The sequence below is a fragment of the Lathyrus oleraceus genome, chromosome 1, assembly GCF_024323335.1.
Source record: "Lathyrus oleraceus cultivar Zhongwan6 chromosome 1, CAAS_Psat_ZW6_1.0, whole genome shotgun sequence".
Taxonomy (NCBI): Eukaryota; Viridiplantae; Streptophyta; class Magnoliopsida; order Fabales; family Fabaceae; genus Lathyrus; species Lathyrus oleraceus.
The window spans coordinates 29351077-29373604 of NC_066579.1; the positions used below are offsets into that span (position 1 = coordinate 29351077).

The following is a 22528-nucleotide window of genomic DNA, read 5'->3' on the forward strand; positions in this document are numbered from 1 at the left end:
TCCATCTCAATAGAATGCCTCATCTCCTAGATAAACCCTGGTCGAAAGAATGCCATTGATTAGGGTTGACCAGAGGTCAAAACCCTAATCCTGAGGAACCTGAGCATGAGCAATGAAACATTTGGTGATGACAAAACCATGATGATGGTAATATATCATTGCCAACAACATAATGCCCAAAACTTTTGAAGGATCAAGAAACCCTAATTGAAGTCCATGCCCTCAGATGGTTGATCACCAATTCATTAAGACCCTCAGGCTTGAACCATGTAACCTCTCCATCTCTAAAAAGACTTTGGAGGATGGTTTCCTTATTTTCATATGATATGCAAAATGCAAATGCCTAATGTCCTAAAATGAAATGCAATGCTAAACTAGTCCCAAGAAGAGGAGGGCAAATTTTGAGGTGTTACAGCTGTCCCTATTCAATCCACTGTGAACCTGTCGATATGAACAGCCTCGGCTTTCAGATGATCAGGGTGAAGAGTGGTTGAATACCAAGAACAGACGAACATTTGCGCTCCGCAGGGGATTATTATTATTTTTTGCTTTTCTTGAACCCCAAAATTTTCTGATTTTTTTTCTTTTTTTTTCTCTTTTTTTTCCCTTGAACCCCGATACTTCTTTGATTGATTTTTTTTGTTTTTCTTGAACCCCACAACTTTTCAATTAATTTTGCACGGATAATCCCTGATCACCACATTTGGACCCCGATAACTTCATGTCAATCTTGCTGCCAAACAATGAACCTCGTTCTCCCTTTTCCCATGCTAATTCCGTTGGCAATGCCGGAAATAACACCAACCACCACTCTGATGGCGACATATCAGAGGGTACACGACCAGACATTTACCGATGACTGGGAAGGAACTCGACGTTTACTGACATCGAACAATGATATTTACCAACACCAAAGAAAGGATACTCGACCAGACATTTACCAATGACTGGGAAGGAACTCGACGTTTACTGACATCGAACAATGATGTTTACCGACACCAAAGAAAGGATATTCGACCAGACATTTACCAATGACTGGGAAGGAACTCGACGTTTACTGACATCGAATAATGATGTTTACCGACACCAAAGAAAGGATACACGACTAGACATTTACCGATGAGTGGGAAGGAACTCGACGTTTACTGACATCGAACAATGATGTTTATCGACACCAAAGAAAGGATACACGACCAGACATTTACCAATGACTGGGAAGAAAATCGACGTTTACTGACATCGAACAATGATGTTTACCGACACCAAAGAAAAGATACATGACCAGACATTTACCGATGACTGGGAAGGAACTCGACGTTTACTGACATCGAACAATGATGTTTACCGACACCAAAGAAAACAGACATTACGGGGATCGACACGACACTTACCGGTATCGCAGGGATGACATCTACATATGTCAAAACAAGGCAGACGCTTGCCGGGGACTAACTGGGGAATACTGTTGATCCAAAATCACGATGCTAAACTCCTCAGAGTAACATCTTCCAACCTCCGTCTCCGCCCGACAGAAATTCTTCCTCCAATATCGCACTACTGGGGAAAACCGTTGATCTAACGTCACGATGCTAAGCTCCTCAGAGTAAAATCTTCACCATCCGGCGAAACCAATCCTCAAACGGTAACCACGGCTTGAGTCACGCTGATCGCGTAACGTCATGATGCTAAACTCCTCGGAGTAACATCTTCACCATCCGGCGAAATCAATCCTCAAACGGTAACCACGGATTGAGTCGCACTGATCCAACGTCATGATGCTAAACTCCTCAGAGTAACATCTTCACCATCCGGCGAAACCAAATCTCAAACGGTAACCACAGCTTGAGTCGCACTGATCCAACGTCATGATGCTAAACTCCTCGGAGTAACATCTTCACCATCTGGCGAAACCAATCTCAAACGGTAACCACGTCTTGAGTCGCATTTTCACCAACCAGCTAAACCAATTCTCAAACGGTAACCACAGCTTGAGTCGCGCTAATCTAGCGTCATGATGCTAAACTCCTCGGAATAACATCTTCACCATCCGGTGAAACCAATTCTCAAACGGTAACCACGACTTGAGTAACATCTTCACCAACCAACTAAACCAATTCTCAAACGGTAACCACGGCTTGAGACTAGTTTATGCTTGCAATGCTGATGCCGATCTTCCAACCAGCGAAGCCAATTCTCAAACGGTAACCACGGCTTGAGACTAGCTTATGCTTGCAATGCTTATGCATGAGTTTTTTTTAGCGTAATGCTCCATAACCATGGAAATGCTACGCAATTTAGGTATGCAATATGCTATGCTTATCTAAATGATGAATGCACAAAAAAGACATCCCCCTCAGGGGACTCTACTGGGGAGCTCGAGGCACTCTGCTGAGGAGCTTGATACCACTCCGATCTCCACCCTGCTGGCGAATAACACTGCTGCTGGGGAAAGGACAACCCTCACCAGGGATGAACTCCACTGAACTTGATCCGCTTGGGGACTTCGCTGGGGAAACTCCTACCAACGTACACCTCCGCTGGGGAAACGACATCCTTCCGACTTGCTGGGGATAAAACAATCTCAACCCTGCTAGGGGAAACAACAACCTTCAGGCCTGGCTGCCGAGGAAACATCGACTTCGAACCTGCTGGGGAGGTACGGAATATCTGGCATGGAACACATGTCGACGCGTCGAACGATGGTATCCACCATCTAAACAAAGTATTAACTTTCCACTTCAAACTTTGAAGAGTCTTCTTGATTAACCCTCCAGGATCATCGTACGTCTTTCGCCGTCTTTACACCATTCTTCAATTCCTCGTCCCTGATTGGACTCCACGGGGATCTTTTGTCAAAAAGCTTCACATCACAACCTGCAAGCGAGTGAAAATATCTAACATCACCTGCAAAAGAGATCGTTAGATAAAAACGTGCCCCAGGCGTGCCAAATTTTTAAAACCTAGGTCACTCAACCTTCCGAATAAGATTTCAGGTTTTCAATCTTATAAACATGCATTGGAAGGGACCCCTATGTCTCAAAATGCAAAGATTCTTATCAAAATAAACGGATGTTTTTGCCATCAAAGCGGTAATGAAAACAAAAACAAAATTATTTGACTGAATATGCATTTTATTGATTGAAAAAGGTGGCTCGTAACTGAGCAGTACACAGGAAGCAATCCCTGAAAAGAGGTAATTGCGCACAAAAGGAAAAATCTATCCTAATGGCAATGAGAAACCGTGATCTCATTGAGTTCCTACTAGGTTACACCCCATATGTCCTCAAGACTCTCCGCACTTTCTGCCTTCTGAACAAGACGCTTCCGACCGATCCCTGTCGGGGATTATCCATGTCATATCCAAAGCACAAACGATCATGCTAGACGCAGTTGTTCGTTTCAATCCCTCTTTTGCTTGGACCGCCCTTTCGAGTTTTCAGTCCACCGAGATACCCTTTTTTGCCCAAGCCGCCCTTGTGGGATTTTCGACTTGCCGGGTGTACATTTTTTTTTCTTTTTATCCCTAATTTTTGCCCGAACCTTTTCATTTTTTATGGTTCGCCGGGATGCCCTTTTTTGCCTTGACTATTTTATTCTTTTCGTCCAGCGGGTCTCTTATACGAAGTATTTTTTAACTGCGTCCGCATTCACAGGGGATGGAAAATCCCCACCATCCATGGTCGTCAACAACAAGGCTCCGCCAGAGAAAACCTTCTTGACCACGAATGGACCTTCATAATTAGGTTTCCATTTTCCCCGACGATCATTCTGAGGAGGAAGGATCCTTTTCAACACCATATCTCCTGCGTGATATACACGAGGTCGTACCTTTCGGTCAAAAGCACGCTTCATTCGCTGTTGGTACAACTGCCCATGACAAATGGCTGCCAGTCTCTTTTCCTTAATCAGGCTCAACTCCTCATACCGAGTCCTTACCCATTCAGCCTCTTTCAATTTTACATCCATCAGGACTCGCAACGACGGAATCTGAACCTCAACCGGTAGCACGGCTTCCATCCCGTACACAAGCGAGAAAGGCGTTGCCCCAATAGATGTACTCACCCAGGTTCGATACCCATGCAATGCAAAAGGCAACATCTCGTGCCAGTCTTTATAGGTCACGACCATTTTCTGTACAATCTTCTTAATATTCTTATTAGCTGCCTCGACCGCCCCATTCATCTTCGGACGATAAGGAGAAGAATTATGATGCTCGATCTTGAATTCCCGACACAGTTCTGCCATCATCTTATTGTTGAGATTAGAACCATTATCAGTAATGATTCTTTCGGGAACCCCATATCTGCAAATGATGTCTCTCTTCAGGAATCTGGCAACGGCCTGCTTCGTCACATTTGCATAAGACGCTGCTTCCACCCACTTGGTGAAGTAATCGATAGCCACTAATATGAACCGGTGTCCATTCGAAGCCGTAGGCTCAATCTTTCCGATCATATCGATGCCCCACATAGCAAACGGCCACGGAGATGACATCAAACTCAACGGATTCGGAGGCACGTGCACCTTATCAGCATAAATCAGGCATTTATGACATTTCCGCACGAAATTGAAACACTGGGCCTCCATCGTCATCCAATTATATCCCTCGTGTACCTCTTTCATCAATTGGCTTGCTTCTCTATCATCAACACATCTAAGCAAAACCCAGTCAAAATTCCGCTTGTACAGAACCCCATCCTTGTTCAGATAGAACACCATGGCCAACCTCCTCAGAGTCTTTCGGTCCTTCTTGGATGCTCCCTCAGGATATTCTTGGGTTTCCAGATAGCGCTTGATATCAAAATACCACGGCTTTTCATCATCAGGCGTTGTGTCGACAGCAAACACATAAGCTGGTTTATCCAGACGTCCCACCTCAACACTAGGGAACTGATTCCACCACTTCACTCTAATCAAGGCAGCCAGAGTAGCCAAAGCATCCGCCAAAGGATTTTCCTCTCTCGGCACATGATGCAATTTCACCTTGGTGAAGAACGTCAACAATCTCCTCGTATAGTCCCGGTATGGAATTAAATGAGATTGATGCGTATACCATTTTCCGTTAACCTGATTCACAACCAAAGCTGAATCTCCATATATAACAAGGTTCTTGATCCGCAAGTCAATCGCCTCTTCAATCCCCAAGATGCAAGCTTCGTATTCAGCCACATTGTTGGTGCATTCAAATGTTAGTCGGGCAGCAAAAGGAATGTGGGATCCTTTCAGCGTAACCAAAACAACACCAACTCCACTACCATTCACGTTAACGGCCCCATCAAACATCAGAATCCATTCGGATTCAAGGTCAGGCCCCTCCTCCGGGATAGGTTCCTCACAATCTTTCGATTTGAGAAACATGATGTCCTCATCAGGGAACTCAAACTTCATCGGTTGATAATCCTCAATGGGTTGTTGGGCGAGGTAATCAGACAATACACTCCCCTTTATTGCTTTCTGAGAGGTATACTGAATATCATATTCAGTTAAAATCATTTGCCATCTCGCAACCCGTTCGGTCAATGCTGGCTTCTCAAAAATATACTTGATCGGATCCATTTCGGAAATCAACAAAGTGGTATGAACCAGCATATACTGTCTCAGTCGGCGAGCAGCCCATACCAAAGCGCATCAAGTTTTCTCGAGCAGTGAATATCTTGTTTCACAGTCGGTAAACTTTTTGCTAAGGTAGTAAATTGCATGCTCTTTTCGACCAGACTCGTCATGCTGCACCAGTACACACCCCATAGACCCCTCGAGGACTGTCAAGTACAGAATTAATGGTCGTCCCTCCACAGGAGGCATCAGAATCGAAGGCTCCTGTAAATATTCTTTTATCTTTTCAAATGCCGCTTGGCAATCATTATTCCACCTGACCGTTTGATCTTTTCTCAACAACTTGAATATGGGTTCACACGTGGCTGTTAGATGAGATATGAACCGTGAAATGTAGTTCAATCTACCTAAGAAACCACACACCTCTTTCTCTGTTCTCGGTTCAGGCATTTCTCGTATTGCTTTTACTTTAGCAGGATCAACCTCGATTCCTCTTTCGCTTATAATAAACCCCAGCAACTTACCGGACCGCACTCCGAAAGTGCACTTATTCGGATTCAACCTCAGTCTGAATTGTCTCAACCGGTCAAACAACTTGGCCAGATCTACCAGATGCCCCTCTTCTGTCTGGGACTTTGCTATCATGTCATCAATATAGCATTCGATTTCATGATGAATCATATCATGAAACAAAGTCACCATAGCCCTTTGATACGTGGCACCGGCGTTCTTGAGACCGAATGGCATCACCTTATAACAAAAAGTGCCCCACGGTGTGATGAACGTTGTTTTCTCCATATCATCTGGCGACATATTAATTTGATTATAGCCAGAAAAGCCATCCATGAAGGAAAACACCGAGAACTGAGCTGTATTATCTACCAACACATCAATGTGAGGTAATGGGAAATCATCCTTCGGGCTAGCTCTGTTCAGATCTCGGTAGTCCACACATATCCTCACCTTCCCATCCTTCTTCGGAACCGGCACAATATTCGCGACCCAAGGTGGATAATTAGTGACAGCGAGGAAACCAACATCCAACTGCTTTTGTACTTCCTCTTTGATTTTCATGGCCATCTCAGGTCGAGTTCTGCGCAACTTCTGTTTTACCGGAGGACAATCTGCTCTCAATGGTAGCATGTGCACAATGATATCAGTATCCAACCCTGACATATCCTGATAAGACCAGGCGAAGATATCAACATACTGTTTCAACAAGGCTACCATTTTGTTCTTGACATTCACCTCCAAAGCAGCCCCAACCTTCACTTCCTTCCTGACCTCCTCGGTACCCAGATTCACAATCTCGACTTGCTCCTCATGCGGTTGAATCACTTTTCCTCTTGTTTTAACAACCTGGCTAATTCCTCCGGCAATTCACAATCTTCTTCGCCTTCTTCTTCAGCATTATAGATTGGATTGTCGAAGTCATATGAGGGTGTAACAGGATTTTTATCATTGAGATCCGGAGAATGATCGCATCTGCATGAATGTTGATTCATGCATTGCTTTAGAACCAGAGCGAAGCAATTTAAAAGGAAGAAAACAAACATTGCCATTTTTATTTATTGTTAAACTGCAAAAATAAATGAAAAACAGGGAACACCGCTTTTAATGAAAAAGCATCCTTTTATTGATGATGCAAACATTGCAAAATGAAACACATGAGGGGGCCCTTACAATGAACCGTTACGTTTCGGGCAAAACGTAAGGTTTCATGCAGACAGTATTGAAAAACAAGAAATATTACTCTTCATGTAGAGTGACAATGATGATCTTTTCGGCCTTCCAGTTCTGGATCTCCATCCCTGGTACGCACGGTTTTATCCACGAGTCGAGCTCGCAGTCACTATCGATCTCTTCACCCACCGCACATATGTGATCTGGATCTAGCATTCCAGCACTAGTGAACGTGAATGGCTGACGACGGCCTCTATTCTGCCCAGACGAGCCTCGGCCCGGCTGATAACCAACCCCAAACATGTCTTCCTTAGCGGTGATATCAATCATTTTTCCCCAACCTAGGGCTTCTCCACTCTTCACCACCTCAGCAGCCTGTTTGTACGAAGAAATGGACGGCTTTTTCTCTTCTTTGACAAAAACAACATTCTCCACCTTGACGGCTTCAAATGCCTGGCTCGGTGTTTCCCATATTTCACCGTCCATTTCAACATACTTGAAAGATGACAGGTGGCTGACAAAGATGTCCTCCTCTCCGCAAACCGTCACGACCTGCCCGTCCCAGATATACTTCAATTTCTGGTGCAAAGTCGAAGTTACTGCCCCTGTAGCATGTATCCATGGTCGACCCAACAAGCAACTGTATGCCGGCTGGATATCCATAACATAAAACATAGACTTAAACACCTCGGGCTCAATATTCACAGGGAGTTCCACTTCCCCAAATACAGCCCTTTTAGAACCATCAAAGGCTCTAACCACCAGGTCCGTGGGCCTCAAGATCAACCCTTCACAATCCAGCTTTTCCAGGGCCTTCTTAGGCAACACATTGAGCGATGAGCCGGTATCCACCAAAATGTGTGAAAGCGCTGCTCCTTTACACTCCATTGCAATGTGTAATGCCCTATTGTGATTACGCCCATCCACCGTAAGATCCAAATCAGTGAAACCCAGCCCATGGCTGGCATTAACATTTAACACCACTGTTTCCAACTGATTGATCGTTATCTCTTGCGGGACATAGGCTTTCTTCAATATTTTCAACAAAGCCTCTCTATGCCCCTCGGAGCTTAACAGCAATGACAGGATCGAGATCTTGGACGGAGTCTGCTGCAAGTGGTCAACAAGCTTGTACTCTGACTTCTTGATGATCCTCAGAAATTCCTCAGCTTCATCATCAAGTTCTTTTTCCGACCCCACAGGCGCCGGTGTCGCTACAGGAGTACCCTCACTTACCACCTGCTTCCCTCTTTCCCTGGCTAAAGCCTCGGCCTTATCTTTCTTTTCTTTTTCTCCTTCCCCACTCCTTAAAGTGTCTGGTGCAAACAACCTTCCACTGCGAGTGAAACCACTAGGTCCGGCATTATCCACCTTTGAAACGGTGGTTTCACCTGCAGCCTGATCTTCCTGCTTCTATCCATTACAATACACTTCTCCACCATAATCCCATGGCACATCATCGTCATTGTCATAAGGAATTGGCCCAGGTACCGTGATGGTAACTGGAGCCGCATCTGCCAGTGCTGACAAGTCAATCGGATCAAAGTAGATGGTTATGGTGGAAACATCCTCCCTCTCCAAACCAACCCTCTCAAACCTGAGGCTTCCCTCATCCATCATCCTCTGGACAACCTCCCTCAATAAAACACACCCATTAGGGGCAACAGTGCATGCAGCACAACAATAACCACAACCCGGAAAAACCCCATTTTCCAACAACTGCCTCTTGACCTCAGTCAATGGAGTCTTCAACTGGTCAACATTCATCAGCCCAATCGTCCTCCTATCCTCAAAAATTGCATTCACCCCCATTTGACCATGCGCCGGCATGGGATTAACGTTAACATTTGGAGATGGAGCAAAATTGATAGTTTTAGAATCCACCAAGTCTTGGACGACATGCTTAAAAGCTTTGCATCCTTCAATATTGTGCCCAGGGGCACCAGAGTGAAATTCGCACTTAGCGTTCTCATCATAGTTGGCAGGCCTCTGATCAGGTCTCAACGGAGCCAATGTTCTCAGCTGAACCAACCCCAAATCTTTCAACTTCTTCAACAGGAAAGAATACGTCACTGGCGGCCTATCAAACTGACGATCAGTCATTCGTCCTCTCACCTGATACCCGGCCCGCTGTGTTCTCTGCTGAAAGGGTTGTCGTTGTTGTGGCTGTTGCTGTTGTTGATGTTGTTGTGCAGGCTGATTATCAGCATGAATTGTTACCGCAGCAGTGTGCTGGTAGTAACGATCCCTACCGTGTCCCCTCTGGGCATACACCGCACTCGCGTCACCCTCCTTCTTCCGCTGACCATTACCGAACGGCTTCTTCGACCCAGAAGACGAAACACTTCCCTGTATCTTTCCCATCTTCAACCAGCTCTCAATTCTCTCCCCAGCCACTACTATGTCTGCAAAGTTGGTAACCGGGCATCCCACCATTCTTTCAGCAAAGGTCCCCTGAAGGGTACCCATGAACAAATTAGACATCTCCCGGTCTACCAATGGAGGTTGAACTCTGGCAGCCAACTCCCTCCATCTCTGTGTGTATTCTTTAAACCCTTCATTAGGCTTCTGAGATATACCCTGCAGTTGGGTACGACTAGGAGCCATGTCAGCATTAAATTGATATTGTTTAAAGAAGGCGTCTCCAAGATCCTGCCAGCTCTTAATGTCTGATGATCTCAATTTAGTATACCACTCGAGAGATCCCCCAGACAAGCTATCCTGGAAGAAATACATCCAGAGCTTTTGATCCATTGTATAGGCAGATATCTTCCGGACAAAAGCCTGGAGATGAGTTTCCGGGCAAGAACTCCCATTGTATTTATCAAACGCAGACGCTTTAAACTTCTGTGGGATCATAATCCCCTCAACCAGCCCCATGTTTGACATGTTAACAACCCCCGGAGTAGCATAGCTTTCCAAAGCCCTAATCTTCTCTGCCAGTGCCTGAATCTCCTTGTTTGGTGGTTGAACACCATATTGGCCAAACTGCTCATTCAGTACCGAGAACTGATCCTCTTCTCTATCCTCCTCAGCCCCAAAGAAAGGAGGAAGCTGATTATCTTTCACATTATTGACTACAGGATCGGGCCCTCCGCCTGCAGCAAAACCAAAACCTCCACCATTGTTGATTACCACACCAGCAGTAGTCGCCTTCTTTCTGGGATCACCACCATCCCTAGAACCACCGAGACCATTTTTAGAGACACCCTCTAGGTTATTACCACTGTTGGCAGCCGAAGCCCGCTCGAGCTTCTCCACTTTCTCAACCAGTGCCTTCTGCCCCAAGGCGAACCCTTGCATAACATTGATCAGCTCTCCCATCTTCTCTTTCAGCTCGAGAATATCTGCGTTGGATGTATCCATCAGTTTGGATTTGTTGCGCCTGGTAGGGTATCTGTGCGGACATGCTACGTGCAAAGGAATGATTCTACGTGCGCGAGCAATGATTCCTGAAACAATCAAGCACGTTAGAAACTGACACCTGCAAAATAGAAGACAAGTTATTATGATTCATGCATGAATGCAATGTCTTTCCATATGAGGAACACCCTGTCTTTCGATCCTGGTTTCATCGAGACAGATAATAATTCAACAGCAACATTCTGACATCAATCATCTGGTTTCACCATACAGATCAGAGAGTTATGATTTAGCAAAGATATCACCCAACCATGTGTGTGTTATGTGAGTGTGCACAGCAAAGCAAATAAAGCTTGAAGATCAATCACTGAATGATAATAACCACTGTATATCAAAAGTGCACTACACATGCAAAAGTCATACATCCAGTTTGATACAAATTAAATTACAATTCTCCAGCATCAGAAAGAAAATACAAGCAAGTGAATTCTGTCAACATGCCTGACAGTAATCCAACACATGATAATAACTGCAACAGAAATCTAAACCGAAGAAGGTCCCACAAGAGGCTCCGCATCATCAACCATCCTGGTAAACTTCATAGCAAACCTGAGCTCAGTGTTCTCCTGCTGAAGTCTTCCCACCTCCTTCTGATGAATCTTCATCTGTCGGAAATAGTGGTCCCTCTCAGCCAGATAATGATCTCTTTCAGCAATAATCTTCGCGTTCTCTTCTTCCTTAGCTTTCAGCTTTGCTTCCCATTCGGCGGTAAGGACTTTGGCTCTAGCTTCCCTCTGAATCTTTACAAGGATTTGTCTCCTCTTCTCATCTTCAATGACCCTCAAAGCTCTAGCCAACTTCTCCTTGGTAAGGTCGTGCTTCTTTGTAGATGACTCTAACGCTTGGCTGATCTTGCGGTAATAGGCGGTGTCTATCTCAAAGCGCTTCACCTCCAGAGCATGTCTCTTAGCCCGGCCTTCTGTTTCCCTCTTGATTTCCTATGCCTACGTATCTCATCTGGAATGAGAATCAGAGCTGTCGTAGTTCGGCTAACGCACGCTGAAACAAAACACAACACAAAGACGCTGAGACGTCAAAAGAAACTCAACAAGGAAACGGAATGCCAATAGCTGGACTTATATCCGACTCCAAACAAAAAGCAAACAAGGAAACGGAATGCCAATAAATGGGCTTACATCCAACTCCTCAGAACAAACAAACAACAAACAGGAAACCGAATGCCAATAGATGGTCTTACATCAGCCTCCAAAATAAGCAAACAATCGCTAACCAGCGAACACCAAAGGTTCTTCAATTGACAAACTAAAAGGGAGTTTGGTACTCGAGCCTAGTAGTTGCCAAGCAAACACCAAGAAGACGCTGAGACGTCAAAAGAAACAAAGGTTGAACACACAGACTAAAAGGGAGTCGGGAACTCGGACCTAATAGCTGTCAAGCAAAATACACTCAAAAAAAGAAGAAGGGTTGCCCGGAGAGATCTCGCACGATCTTCTGCTTACGTACCTCATCTGGTATGAGGATCAGGGCGACGTAGTTCCCCTTAACAGGGGAGAAGTTCTCTTAACCAGAGACCAAGGGAATAATGAACTAAAAAGGAGACTGACTCGAGCCTAATAGTCGTCATGCAAATTATAACCCTAGGTTGAGGTCTCTAACAAGAGTTTGACTCACACAGGCAGTGGGTCAACTCAAGTCTATCTCTACGTACGTTCAACTTCCTCGAAAGTTGATCATACGACCCCTACAGAACAGGAGATAAGAAGTGGAAAGCAGGTAAACATACCAAAAGCAAACACACACTCTATATACAAACAAGATGAAGAAGAGGCAGTTGAGGACCCAACTTCATACTCGCATAATGTTAAGGCTTAAAGGATGAAGGAAAACCATTCTCCTACTGTTGGAAATGCGGGTACTCAGAGGCCTCCTATGGGTGATTCCTCCTCTCTTCCTACGACTTTATGGAGTGACATTGGTTTCAACACACTTTAATTCAAGAGCTCTCACCTCCCTTTTCCAAAGAGTTCATTGCTGATTACTAGGCCTTTCATTCTAAGTTGACTTCAGATATTGTGAACATGAAGGGTAATCTTTTATTGAGTTCTCTTATGTTGCAAGAGGTTTACCAGGAAAGGCGTGAAAAAGTTGAGAAGGAATTAGAGATGAAGCTCTAGGAGCAGGTGGATGCTTATAACGAGATCTATAGGCTATTGCAATCTATATAGAAAGACAAGGAAAATAGGAGGAGAGAATGGCAAATGTAAAAGCCAAGGCCAAGGAAATCTCCAACGAGAAGGAATCCCTGCAGAAATTATAAGATGCTTCTTTCCTTCGCGAAAAGGAGTTGAAGAAAGAGGTGTCAGATCTTACCGATGAGGGGGTGTCTACTTATGTGGTCTATTTTGAGTGTGCCAAAGAACAAACCCTCTTCCTCTACCCTAACATGGATTTGAGCCATGTGGAATTTCTCAAAGTCGTTCACGGTAACAAGCTGGTGGGCGAGAAAGTAATGGTCTCCCTAGAGCTTGAGAACCCTACCTCCCCTAAGAATTATCTAGGCAATGGTGAGGTGAAGGAAGGTAGCGAGTCTGAAGACCCTCATCTAGAGAGTGTCGTTGAGAAAAAGTTGTTTCATGAGTATGAATGATGATTTTGTTTTTCCTGCCCCAGGTGGCTTTATGTTTCTTGCCTTTTTTGTGGAATTTTGTTGTACTTTTTTGCCCCTTTAGGGGATTTTACAACTTGTAATGAACAAAGGCACCCCTTGAGGGCGCCTTTTATGTTAACGAATATTTTTGTTATATTATGTGATTTTCTTTATGGTGTTAACCCTTCGAGGATGTCTTATCATCGTTATCGTCTTTACAATAATTTGATTGCTTACAAGGGGATTTTGACGAGGATTCTATTTTTAGGAACCTGATGTTTGTGGTTATTTCTAAGATAACAAGGATCCCTCTTAAAGTTACAGTTAATTAATCGCCTCTATGGGCGGTAAATATCCAACTCAATGATCCAACAAATTGATCGCATTTATGGGCGACAAGGATACCACTCGAGGATCCAACAAACTGATCGCCTATATGGGTGATAAGGACCCCATTTGAAGATCTAGCGAATTTATCGCCTCTATGGGTGGCAAGTATCCCACTTAAGGATCCAACAAATTGATCGTCTATGTGGGAGGCAAGGATCCCACTTAAAGATGTAGCAAATTGATTGCCTTTGTGGGAGGCAAGGGTCCCACTAGAGGATCTAGCGAATTGATCACCTATATTATAAGTTATGAAAAAGCCTAAGAGGGGGTGAATTAGTACTTTTAGAACTTTATCCTGTTTTATGGATATTGGTTCTTTCTTTTTTGATTAGGTTAGGCGATGAAAGCAGTAAAGTGCATAAAATAAAGAACACCGTGAATTATCCTAGGTCCTCTCACAATTCAAGAGTACTCCAGTCCCCTTACAACATGTAAGAGATTTTATTATAGTTAGATCTTCCTAAACAAGATTCTAACCAAGTTATCAAGAACAATCCTCTTGAAACTTATTTCACAAGAAAATAAAATAATCCTCCATCTTCTTGAACCTTATATCCAACAATCCTGAATGATAAGTAATCACACCTAGTATCAAACAATCCTTAATACTTAGGTATTTTCACCAATAATTTGTATAAGAAGTAAGTTTATATAATGGATAAGATTTAATCAAATGATTAAAATCATCTTCTCTTTCAAAATATGAAGATTCAAGAACAAATACTCTCTAAGTGCTCAAAGACACTTTGTTGAATATGATATGAAAATGCATTTCAAAAAGTATCTTAGTATAAAAATTATGTTGAAAATTATGAAGAGAGATTTTATGATTAGATTGAAAGAGGTGAATGTGAAATGAAATTTTGAAATGTATTTATAGTAATGAAAGCATCCCTTCAAAAATCATGGCACTGATTTGAGAAATTCTAAAAAATTATTAGTGAAGGTTGCCATGAAGAGATAATATGAAATTGTGTAATGAAACAGAACATTTTTCAGAATTTACAAAGGTGCAATCGATTTCATTAAAAGGACAATATATTGTTCTAGGCTTAACGCTTAAAAAATATGAAAAAATTTCTTGTGATAATCGATTGTCATGCCTAGAAAATGCAATTTTAACACTAGCAGTAGCAAAATCAACTATGATGCAATCGATTATGGCCAGAGGTTAATCGATTGTAGTGCTTTGAATTTTGAAAAATTGTGTAGAAAAATGTCTCAAAACACTCCATCATATATGGATTTAACCAAGACCAAATATGAACTTTAAAAATCATTTTAATAGGGTTTAAAATATGAAATAATTTTATCAATGCATGAATAAAGACGTGAGCACTAAGATTGTATAAGTCAAGAATTTCATATACCTTCAAAGTCTTGTACTAGAGGTTAAGTCTTTGATATCTTTTCTTTATACTTCTTTGATTATGTCTTGTAGAGCCTGTCTTCATCAAAATATGTTGGAAGTTTTTCTTCACAATCTCCCCCTTTTTGATGATGACAACCATTAAATTTCGAGAATCATAATATTTGAAGCATGACCATGACATAAATGTCTTCATATTTACTTAAGTGCATAAATAAGACCCCCGTTAATCTTATGTCCAAATGCTTGAGAGAAACTCCCCATAAATATGTTATTTCTTTCTTGATATGCTAAAAAGGAATTAAGAGAGAAACAAAGCATACAAGCATATATATTTCATAGGTTTCTCTCACCCTTTGGCATTATCAAAAAGAAGGGGAAGACAAACAGTAAGATTAAACAATATATCAAGTAAGACATACATAAAGTAAGCATATCATAAGAAGCATAACCATCACATATCCAAGATAAGATAATGTATACTTGTCTTAAGCATAATAGTGCAAAGCCAAAAAACACAAATTGAACATAAATAAGAAACATATGCATAAAAGTTGAACATGAGCGTAGTCCTGGTTCATGAAATCTTGGTCAAGGTTGGCTTGGTCATTGTTGTCAACTTGTAGGAGGAAAAGGTAGTGGTATGGTGAGACTGCATATGTTGGAATGTTCAAGTGAGCATTTTGATGGGCAAAGTGGTTGTTGGTGTTGGTGTTCACATAATGCATAGAATCATAAACTTGATTATTGGAAACTTCTACTCGAGAAAATTCTTCTTGATGAGTTTCTTCTTAAGGAACTTATGCCTGAGATGGGTTGATGTAGGAAATGGTTCTTGCACGTGGATCCTTATTAACCCTAGTCTTGGCATTACAAACCCCTTTTGGAGTGATTTCATTATCAGGAGGACCTATTTGAGACACCTTTTCACCTATGAGATTCAAATTATTTTTCTTAAGGACATAAGACAACCAATAAGAATAAGGAAGACCACAAGCAAACTCATTATGAATAGCCAAATGATTTAGAATTACATAAGGCCAATTAACCTGAATTTGGTTCTTTATAGCATAAAGGATCTGCATCTCACATTCATTAATTGTAGAAAAAATTTAATACTTAGGTATAATGACACAAGCTAGGAAGTAATGAATCAATTTATCATCAATAGTAAGAATTCCAGCAGACCAAGAATTTCTCTCTGGAGAACCACCCACAAGCCTTTGCCTTTTTTGAATAAACTCATTTTCAAGGATTCTAGAAATTATATAGTAAAAGTCTCTTTTATTATACCTAGGTAAATTAGTATTAGCATTTAGTCTAACACAAGCTCCTTCATAAGGAAAACCTAAAATCTCTCCAAATTTTTTCACATCAGAAAAATAGGTGTTCCTTTAACTTGTGAAACTATGACACCCTTGTCTATAACCATATTATTGTAGAATACCCTAACTAAATTTGGGTAAACTTCTCCATAAGAGGTAATCAACTAATTAATTCCCTGAGCTTTAAACAAAGCCAGAAAGCTAAAACATTAAGGGTATAAATTATCAAGATTTACAAACCTGGGAGCAAGGAGAGTCTCAGTACGGAAGAATTTCTCAAATCTTTCTCTTTGATCTTTGGTTGGAAGAAGTTTCTTGGCTTCATCTCTATTGGATTTCTTTGAGGAAGAATTGGAAGCTTTTTCTTTTCCTTTATTTGAAAAAGACATAGTTGAAAAAAGAGGTTTAATAATGGAGTTTTGAGGTTTTGAAAAAAACGGAGATGGAGAGTGGGGGTATTTGGTCGATTCTTTTAACAAAGGGAGATAGAGAGATAAATATATATATATATATATATATATATATATATATATATATATATATATATATATATATATATATATATATATATATATAGAGAGAGAGAGAGAGAGAGAGAGAGAGAGAGAGAGAGAGAGAGAGAGAGAGAGAGAGAGAGAGAGAGAGAGAGAGAGAGAGAGAGAGAGAGAGAGAGAGAGAGAGAGAGAGAGAGCTTCATATTTCTTAGGCTAGGGCGAGAAAGGAAATATGTGAGAATTTTGTGAGTTATGAGTAGTAATGAATAATTAATGGTAGTAAATAATAAATTGATGTTTTGGTCAAAAAAAAGGTGTGCGGGTGTGGTCTATGGGATGAGAGAGAGGAATAATTTTTGAAAAGTTATGAAGATATCACATGGGTGAGGCTTAAATATAGAGAAACTTTGACCAAGTTCATGGGACCAGGGAACTAGGCACAAACCAAGATTTAAAAAAAAATCCAAATCGTGTCGGTGACAATAGGTTGCAATAAAGCAACAATCGATTGTCACCCTTTAAAAAACAAAAAAAATAACAAAAATAGAACTAGCAACAATCAATTGAGGTTTAAGGACAATCAATTGCATGAAAGTGGATTTGGATTCTGCCAAGTGAAAAATTAAAGTAACAATCGATTATGGGCAAAGGAAAATCGATTGCATGCAGTATTATTTTTTTAAAAAAATCTAAAAAATTAATTTTGCAATTTAATGGGAACAAATTCATATTAATAAAAACATATAATTCATGAATATTAATTTAATAAATAGAATGAACTAAACTAGAATAAATTACATAATATTTTTAAAATATAAATAAGTTTAATGAAGAAGAATACATGTACCTTGATATTTTTATGAGATTCTGTGACTTTATTCATATGAAATTTCAAAGATCTTGACTTGATTCAAATATCACTTTCACTTAGAATACCAAGATCTCTTCTAATTTTATAAAATGCATCTCTTGAAAGCGACTTTATGAAGATGTCGGGTAGTTGATTATGAGTATCAATGAAGGAAATTTCAATGTTGCCTTTTAGAACATGATCCCTTAAGTGATGACGTATATCAATGTGTTTGATTCTTGAATGCATGATTGAATTTTTTGAAATATTGATTGCACTAGTATTGTCTCACTTAAGTGATATGCTTCATAGAATCACATTATAGTCATGAAGTTGTTGTTTTAACCAAAGTATCTGAGAACAATAACTACCGGCTGTAATATATTTTGCTTCTATAGTGTTGAGAGCCACACTTGCTTTCTTTTTGCATGACCAAGAAACTAGAGAATTTCCAAAAACGTAACATGTTCCATTTATGCTTTTTCTATCTGTCTTACATTCTGCGTAATTTGCATTAGATAAACCAACAAGACTACATACACTACCTTCAAGATACCATAAGCCGACATTGGATGTCCCTTTGAGATACTTCATTATCCTCTTCACAACCGTAAGATGAGATTTCTTTGGACAAGCTTGAAATCATGCACATAAACAAACACTAAATATAATATCAGGTTGACTAGTTGTTAGATATAGTAAAGAGCCAATCATACCTTGATATTTAGTGATATCTATTGGAATTTCGGACTCGTCATGATCAAGATATGTGTCAAATCCCATTGGAGTTTATATATCTTTGCAAGTATCCATGTCAAATATTTTTAGAAACTCCTTGTAATACTTAGATTAGTTGATGAAAGTCCCATTCTTTGTTTTTTTAATTTTCAACTCAAGGAAATAGTTCAACTTACCCGTCATGGACATTTAAAATTCTCCTTGCATGATTGATGAGAATTCTTCATATAAATATTCATTTGTGGATCCAAATATGATCCCATCTACATAAATTTGCACTAAGATAATATGATGGTTGATTCTTTTGATAAAGAAAGTAGTATCAACTTTACCTTTTTCGAAACCATGTTCGCAAAGAAAATTACTTAACATATCATAACAAGCTCTTGGGGCTTGATTCAATCCATACAAAGCCTTTTTGAGTTTGTAGACATGATCAAGGTGTTTGAAGTCTTCAAATTCTAGAGGTTTACTTACATAAACTTCTTTAGTATGTATCCATTTAGGAAAGCACTTTTGACGTCCATTTCGTACAACTGAAAGTTCAAAGAACAAGAATATGCTAACAATAATCTAATTGCTTATAATCTAGCAACAAGGGAAATTTTTTATTCAAAATCTATATCTACCTCTTGATTATAGCCTTGGGCTACTAACCTTTCCTTGTTCCTTACAATGACACCATTACCATCTATCTTATTTTTTAAAATCCATTTAGTGCCAATAATATGTTTACCTTTTGGTTTAGGAACTAAGTCCTAAAATTGATTTCTTTCAAATTGATTTAGTTCCTCTTACATTGCTAGAATCCATTAGTCATCATCTAAGGCATCTTTGACTTTAGAAGGTTCGATTTGAGAAACAAAAGTCATATTAAGACAAGTGATAACACTGAATATTACCGTATTTTCGACTCCGATTTCACATGCATTCTAGTTGTTTTATTGTTATTTTGTTGTGTTATTGCTATGTTTTCCTTTGTTTTCAGGTTTTTACTTTAATCGGAGCCCCGATCGAGAAAAGGAGTGAAAAAGAGCTAAAAACCCTAAAATTCAGCATTTTGTACTCGTGGTTTACCCCATGGCTGGCGCCATAGACCCTGCCATGACGTGTCCAAGCTCAACTTCGCTCAACTGCCACGTTCCCCACTACTTCCACTAAGGCGCCTCAGATTGGCCTTGTGGCGGGCGCCATGGCCTTGTTGCGGGCACCAAAAGAGGAAAAGTTTTCCCTCCCATTTTCAAGTTGAAGGGCATCCTTGTCATTTCCATCTTTTTACTTGCTTATAAATAGAAACTCGAAATCACTTTTACAATCATTCAAACTTAAAGCAGAGGCAAACTCAGAGCAACTTTGTTTCACTTAGGCATATATTCAGTATTTTAAAATGGTAATCGCTTCGCATTGGAGTGTTACCACAATTGTGTAATCAAGTCTGTGATAGAGTCTATAATCGAGTTTGGAGCACTTTGGAAGGAAGTTAATCCTGCCGACATTTTCATTTCCGCTTTGCAATTTATTCAACCCTCCGATTGGAGCAGGTTTTTATTACTTGTCTTAATCTTATTTATTTTCTCGCACTCGCTTTACTTTTGTTTATTTCCTCGCACTCGCTTTAAATTATTTATTTCCTCGCACTCGCTTTACTTTTATTTACTTTCCACACTCACACTACTTTTATTTACTTTCCGCACTCGCACTACTTTTATTTACTTTCCGCACTCGCACTACTTTTATTTAAATTAATACACTTTTACTTTACCATGTCTAACTAAATCTATAAGGTTAGAATGTAAGGATCGTAATTGAATCGATAATCCGTACAATTGTTCGTAGAAACACTTGAGGGCTATTTTGACTTTCAACTTAAGTTTTCCCGCACTTCAATTCCGTTGGGTAAGATCGAAAGCCGTCCAACGTCTATTTAAACTTAATTATTTTTAACTATTTCAAAAACACCGAAAGCGCTTTGTTTATTTCATTAGGAGTTTTTAACTTAAGAAGAAAAGAGATTTTAAAACTATTTTCGGACGCGTTTATAAGTTTAGAGTCTGGTTCGTGTGAACCTCTTTTGGTTAAGAAATCCAGATTATAATACTTTTCAACTTAGTCAAGATACTATATTTCTTAAAAATAGGTTTACTACTCTAACTCAATGCGCGCCTTTTTATAAGTGACAATAAGAGGGTTTGATTAGGGAGTACAACTTGGTTCTGAATACGCGAAAGCGACAGTTCCTGTTAAATTAGTTCTTCTCAAAGTAGAAAACATTGCCCATAAGTAGTTATGTTAGCAAGTACTTGGATTATTAATTGATTACGTGAATTACATTCGACCCTGTCTTTATTAATTAAACTTTATTCAATATTTTACTTTTCATTGCACACTCTAAAAACACCTATTTTGATTGCCTTTGATAAACACCATAACAATAGATAATGATAGATTGACACTTGGTCTCTGTGGATTCGACAATCTTTTATATTACTCTGACGCGTTCGTATACTTGCGAAAAGCACCGCATCAAGTTTTTGGCGTCGTTGCCGGGGACCAATTTCGTCAAATTTCATTTTCCTGTTGTTATATCGTTTAGACTTAGGCTATTTCCCGCCGGTCAATGCGAAGAACTCGCAGCACCGGAAGTTTAAGCTTAGTATACCCTCTGGCGGAACCTGAACGTTACGCTCGCGCACGTTTATTCTTTCATAGAATTAAGAGAGCTATGGCCGAAGATCAAAACCAAAGACCTCTTAAGGATTTCGCTCAACCATCAAATGAAGAACCTAGTTCTAGTATAGTAAACCCAACCATCCCAGCTAATAATTTTGAACTTAAACCATCCATGTTGCAACTAGTGCAACAGAGACAATTCGCAGGTCTCGCTACTGAGAACCCAAACCAACATTTAAAAATATTTCTTCAATTAGCAGACACTTTTAAAACCAATGGAGCTTCTCCTCAGGTAATACGTTTAAGATTATTCCCTTTTTCCCTCAGAGATAAAGCTCTATCATGGTTAGATTCCCTTCCACCAAATTCCATTACGACTTGGGATAACCTTAGAAGAGTATTTCTTGCTAGATATTTTCCCCCGAGTAAGACCGCTGTTCTTCGAAACCATATAACGAGATTTACCCAAAACCAAGGAGAATCGTTGTTCGAAGCTTGGGAGAGATATAAAGAGTTGTTACGAGCATGCCCACATCATGGTTTAGAAAATTGGTTAATCATTCAAACCTTCTATAATGGACTTCATTACAACACAAAGATGACCATCGATGCTGCCGCAGGCGGTGCTCTGATGAACAAACCTTATCCTGAAGCTAGTGCCCTCATCGAAGATATGGCTCAAAACCCGAGGCAATACGTTTAAGCTAAAATGGACGCATTAGCCCTTAAGGTCGAGCATATGTGCATAAACCCAAATACTGTAGCCGTAGTTTCGTCGAATTGTGAGATATGTGGAACCAAAGGACACCAATGTGCAGAATGCAGTCTATTAAAGAAACCCACTCTGAGCAAGTGAATTACACCCAAGGGAACCCATATTCGAATACCTATAACCCTAGATGGAGGAATCACCCGAACTTCTCATATAAAAATAATAACCCTATCCAAAATAATGCACCTCTGAGACCTAGTTATCAGGCCCTAAGATCAAATCAACCTATGCAACCTGTGCCACCAAAGTCGAGCCTTGATAAAATTATGGAAAATTTTATCACCGCTCAAACCCAACAAAACAAGGAGTTCATGAACCAAAACATTCATGTTAACGAATTGATTACTCAGTTAGGAACCAAGGTTGACCAAATAGTTACTCATACCAAGATGCTTGAAACCCAGACCTCTCAGGTAGCTTTTGAAGGTGAGAAAAACAAGAAAGGGGGGGTTTGAATTGTTTGAAAAATAAGCGCTTTTGCAAAATGAAATCACACAATGATTTTATACTGGTTCGCTTATAACACAAAGCTACTCCAGTCCACCCGGCCAAGGTGATTTCGCCTTCAACAAGGACTTAATCCACTAATCTTGAAAGATTACAAACAACCCCTAAGAGAGAAGAAAATCTCTTAGTCCTCTCAAGTCTACAGA

At 40.4% G+C, this 22528-nt stretch overlaps 1 non-coding gene across 1 annotated transcript; it reads right to left on the reverse strand.

Annotated features, from left to right (window-relative positions):
* Positions 1–21539: 21539 nt before the first annotated feature.
* On the reverse strand, positions 21540–21646 carry LOC127116194 (small nucleolar RNA R71). The gene has a single exon (XR_007801166.1). It is a non-coding gene; the product is annotated as a small nucleolar RNA R71 (small nucleolar RNA).
* Positions 21647–22528: the final 882 nt, after the last annotated feature.